This window comes from Sinocyclocheilus rhinocerous, unplaced genomic scaffold, assembly GCF_001515625.1.
Source record: "Sinocyclocheilus rhinocerous isolate Xijiao unplaced genomic scaffold, SAMN03320098_v1.1 scaffold853, whole genome shotgun sequence".
NCBI classification, from domain to species: domain Eukaryota; kingdom Metazoa; phylum Chordata; class Actinopteri; order Cypriniformes; family Cyprinidae; genus Sinocyclocheilus; species Sinocyclocheilus rhinocerous.
The window spans coordinates 868,008-872,381 of NW_015627738.1; the positions used below are offsets into that span (position 1 = coordinate 868,008).

Genomic DNA, 4,374 nt, shown 5'->3' on the forward strand with positions numbered 1-4,374 from the left:
GACGTAAACCACCATCTTTCTTGGGCACAACAAAATACCGGCTGTAGAAGCCTGACTCCATCTGAGTGGGGAGTATCTCCTCTATAGCCCCTTTCTCTAGGAGTGACACGATTTCCTGGCGTAACACCGCAGCCTGCCCAGGACGTACTGTCGTGGGAAGAATCCCGCTGAAAGGGGGTGGCCCTTTCCGAAATTGTATGGTGTAACCGTGTCGAATGGTGCGTAGTACCCACTCCGAGACGTTGGGCAAGCGTTTCCACGGGCCCAAAAATCTGCCAGAGGTTTTAGACGCTCTATGTTCGGCAGTGGTCGAACTACAGGTGTCAGGGCATCTGACTGCGGAAAGCCGCTGGCGTCCGCGAGAACAGGTAGCATGGGCGGGGTTGATAAAAATCTCGCCTGAGTTTCCCGCATAGGGCCCCGAAGCAACTGAGTGGCGGGAACTTCTATAACAGGATGGCATCCAAGAGCCCTGTCGGGCCAGCCCAACACCCCATGGGTGGGGGCTTTGAAGGCCGTCATAAACGGGCCATGCTCGCATGACCCTTGGGCTTTTTCTCGAGCTCTGAAGGCTGGGACGCGCAGAGTGTCTGAGGAGGTGCTCGCCGCGAAGACTCGATCTAAAACCGCCCGAGGCGCAGTAGGCGGCGGGACGGTTAAGAACTGAGCCGGGAGGCCACATTGAGAGAGGTGGATACGCTTGTGCGGTCCGACCAAACTCTCCAAAGGAGGGCCTGGCCTCCGAAGACGAGCGAGAGAATCAGGAACTGCTACTAGGAGCCTGAGAATGAGAGGCCATGGCTGTCGAACTCAGGTCTATCCGCTTGCGTTGGCGCGGGCGAACCGGTGGACGAGACCTAGGACCCCAATCCTTCCGAGGGGGTGCCATAGGTGATGGTTCACTACGCTGAACTTCCCAATGACGGTGTAGAGAGGATGAGCGTGAACGGACCATTGGTGGTTGACGCTCTGCGTCCCTGGGCCTACGCGGAATGAGCTGGTGAAAAGCGGCAGACTGCTGTTTTGCTGCTCGAAACTTATCCACCACAGTGGTGACTGAATCTCCAAATAGGCCGTCTTTAGAAATGGGAGCGTCCAAGAGAAAAGTTTTGTCCTTTTCTTTGATGTCTGTGAGAGTGAGCCAAAGGTGGCGCTCAACTGACACCATACCTGCCATGGATCTACCCACTGCTCGAGCTGTATGTTTGGTAGCTCTAAGCGCCAAATCTGCAGCTCTCCTGAGCTCCTTAACAGCCTCAGGAGTGAGGCCTTCCCCTTCATCCAGCTCCTTGAGAAGCTCTGCCTGATAGGCTTGAAGCACACCCATGGACTGTAGCATGGCCGCAGTCTGCCCAGCGGCCATGTAAGATTTCCAGATTAAACTGGAAGTGATCCTACATGGCTTGGACGGCAACGTAGGGCATGACTTCCAAGATGGAGCTGAATTAGGCTCGAGGTGTGTGGCGAGAGTCTCTTCGACGGCCGGCATTGCCCCGTAACCGTGATCCGCCATTTTAGACACGGTGGCAAAATCAGCGGCAGCGGCGTTTGTAATACGCGCCGAAAAAGGCTGCTTCCAAGACCTCGAAACTAGGGATGCACCGATACCGATACTGGTATCGGTATCGGGCTTGATACTGAGCTCCTGTACTCGTGCTCGTGCCCTGTCGGGCCTGCCCACCACCCCAAGAGTGGGAGCTTTGAAGGCCGTCATAAACGGGCCATGCTCGCATGACCCTTGGGCTTTTTCTCGAGCTCTGAAGGCTGGGACGCACAGAGGGTCTGAGGAGGTGCTCGCCGCGAAGACTCGATCTAAAACCGCCCGAGGCGCAGTAAGCGGCGGGACGGTCAAGCTCTGAGCCGGGAGGCCACATTGAGAGAGGTGGATACGCTTGTGCGGTCCGACCAAACTCTCCAAAGGAGGGCCTGGCCTCCGAAGACGAGCGAGAGAATCAGGAACTGCTACTAGGAGCCTGAGAACGAGAGGCCATGGCTGTCGAACTCAGGTCTATCCGCTTGCGTTGGCGCGGGCGAACCGGTGGACGAGACCTAGGACCCCAATCCTTCCGAGGGGGTGCCATAGGTGATGGTTCACTACGCTGAACCTCCCGATGACGGTGTAGAGAGGATGAGCGTGAACGGACCATTGGTGGTTGACGCTCTGCCTCCCTGGGCCTACGCGGAATGAGCTGGTGAAAAGCGGCAGACTGCTGTTTTGCTGCTCGAAACTTATCCACCACAGTGGTGACTGAATCTCCAAATAGGCCGTCTTTAGAAATGGGAGCGTCCAAGTGAAAAGTTTTGTCCTATTCTTTGATGTCTGTGAGAGTGAGCCAAAGGTGGCGCTCAACTGAAACCATACCTGCCATGGATCTACCCACTGCTCGAGCTGTATGTTTGGTAGGCAAGGCAAGGCAAGTTTATTTGTATAGCACATTTCATACACAATGGTAATTCAAAGTGCTTTACATAAAATAAAATAAAAACAATAATCACAACAATAAAACAAGGAATTGTGTAATTATTTAGATTATTATTATTATTATTTATTCACCTCAGAGTGTACTTTCACCCATGTGTTATAGTTGTATAGATGTGTGAGGGAAATCATGTGTTTCAACTTCAGAAAAGGAAAATAAGGGACAGTCGTGGTTCTTTATAGGAAAATAAGGGACACTCAAAATATTTATAATTTACCACATAGTGAATGTCATTTCAGTGTTCGGTAAGTTAAGTATGTGTATAAAAGGTTCTCGGACATAAACACATTTCTTTTGCTTAACCTATTTATATACATTTTAATTCTAAAATAGAATTGGAATGTCATACAAAACAAAAAGTCACACACAATATACACAAACCATTGGCTAGAGCAAATTGTACCACTTGTGTAGTAACTTACTGTATATAATAGCAACATCAACACATTTAAAATATCACCAACCCCTCTTTTTTTTTTAAGATAGGCTACAGATAGATACACACATATGGCATAAAATGTGAAATATTTAGAAAACTGAATGTCTATGAAATGTCAGTCAATAAAGCATTTTTTAAACAATGGCACTTTAAGTTTTCTGTGTTCAAAATTTGCTTTTTAAAGATAGGCTACAGATAGATACACACATATGGCATAAAATGTGAAAAATGTATGAAATGTCAGTCAATAAAGCATTTTTTAAACAATGGCACTTAAATTTTTGAACTAAAATTTTGTTGCAACGTACTGTATGAATGAATAAAAATGCATATTTTTCAATTCGCCAAAACGGGGACATTTCCGGTGACAGGACACCAAAAAACTTGGACTGGTCACCCAGCGCCATTTGTGTGAGCATTTGATTCTGCACTTTGACCTACCTATGACCGCATGCACGGAGAGCTGGGTTTCGCTCGCGGTGAGAGCCCACATGCGCAGACTGTGTGTCGATTTGACTCCGCCAACTGACAGCAGACCGTCTTTCACAGAGTCAAGTCAACACCACGCGGGACTCCTTCAGATGAAACATCAACCTTCAGCTGATTTTTTAACCATCTGGGCATTTACATCTGCAGATCAATCAATCACTTGCCTTCCATGAGTATTTTGAAGACGTCTTTCAGGATGGTGAATGTTGTCCCAAGCACAAACAACGAAAACAGAAAAGTACAAATAGGATCTGCTATTTTCCATTCGGGCTGTTTGGACAGAGGAACAAAAGTTATGCATGTATTTTATATTTTACTGCATATGCAGTGGTAAAAAACAAAACAAAAAAACAAAAACAAAGGCCAGCTTTTCCACCACTGATTAAATAATAAATGTAATAAAGGTAAATAATAATAATAAAGGTAATAAAGGAGTTTATATCACAATTCGCAGTTTGTTACATGAATTCTGAGAGGGAAAAAATTGTGAAAAATAAAAGTTTATATACTGCTATTGCGAGTTCTCGCATCTGAGATTTTATGTCTCACAAAAGTCAGAATTGTGAGATAAAAAGTCACAATTGACCACAGTTTTCCAAACTGACGAAAAGCTAATAATTAATTAAGTAATAAAAATGTAAAGTTAAAATAAAATCATAAAATAAAACTCAAAAAAAGATTAAATATTTTGTATGTTTACCTGCATGTCATGTAACTATTAACCAACAACAGAGAACCATGAACATGTGAATGCGTTGTTAAATTATTAAAGGGGTCATATGATGTTGCTAAAAAGAACATTATTTTGTGTATTTGGTGTAATGAAATGTTTATTACACATTATTTTCCACATACTGTACATTATTGTTTCTCCTCTATGCCCCGCCTTTCTGAAACGCGTAGATTTTTACAAAGCTCATCGGTCTGAAAAAGCGAGGTGTGCTGTGATTGGCCAGCTATCCAGTG

The 4,374-nt window shown here is 45.8% G+C and overlaps 1 pseudogene; it reads right to left on the minus strand.

Moving 5' to 3' along the window:
- Positions 1 to 4,374, minus strand: part of LOC107733555 (zinc transporter 2-like) — a 9,469-nt pseudogene that overhangs the window by 2,231 nt on the left and 2,864 nt on the right.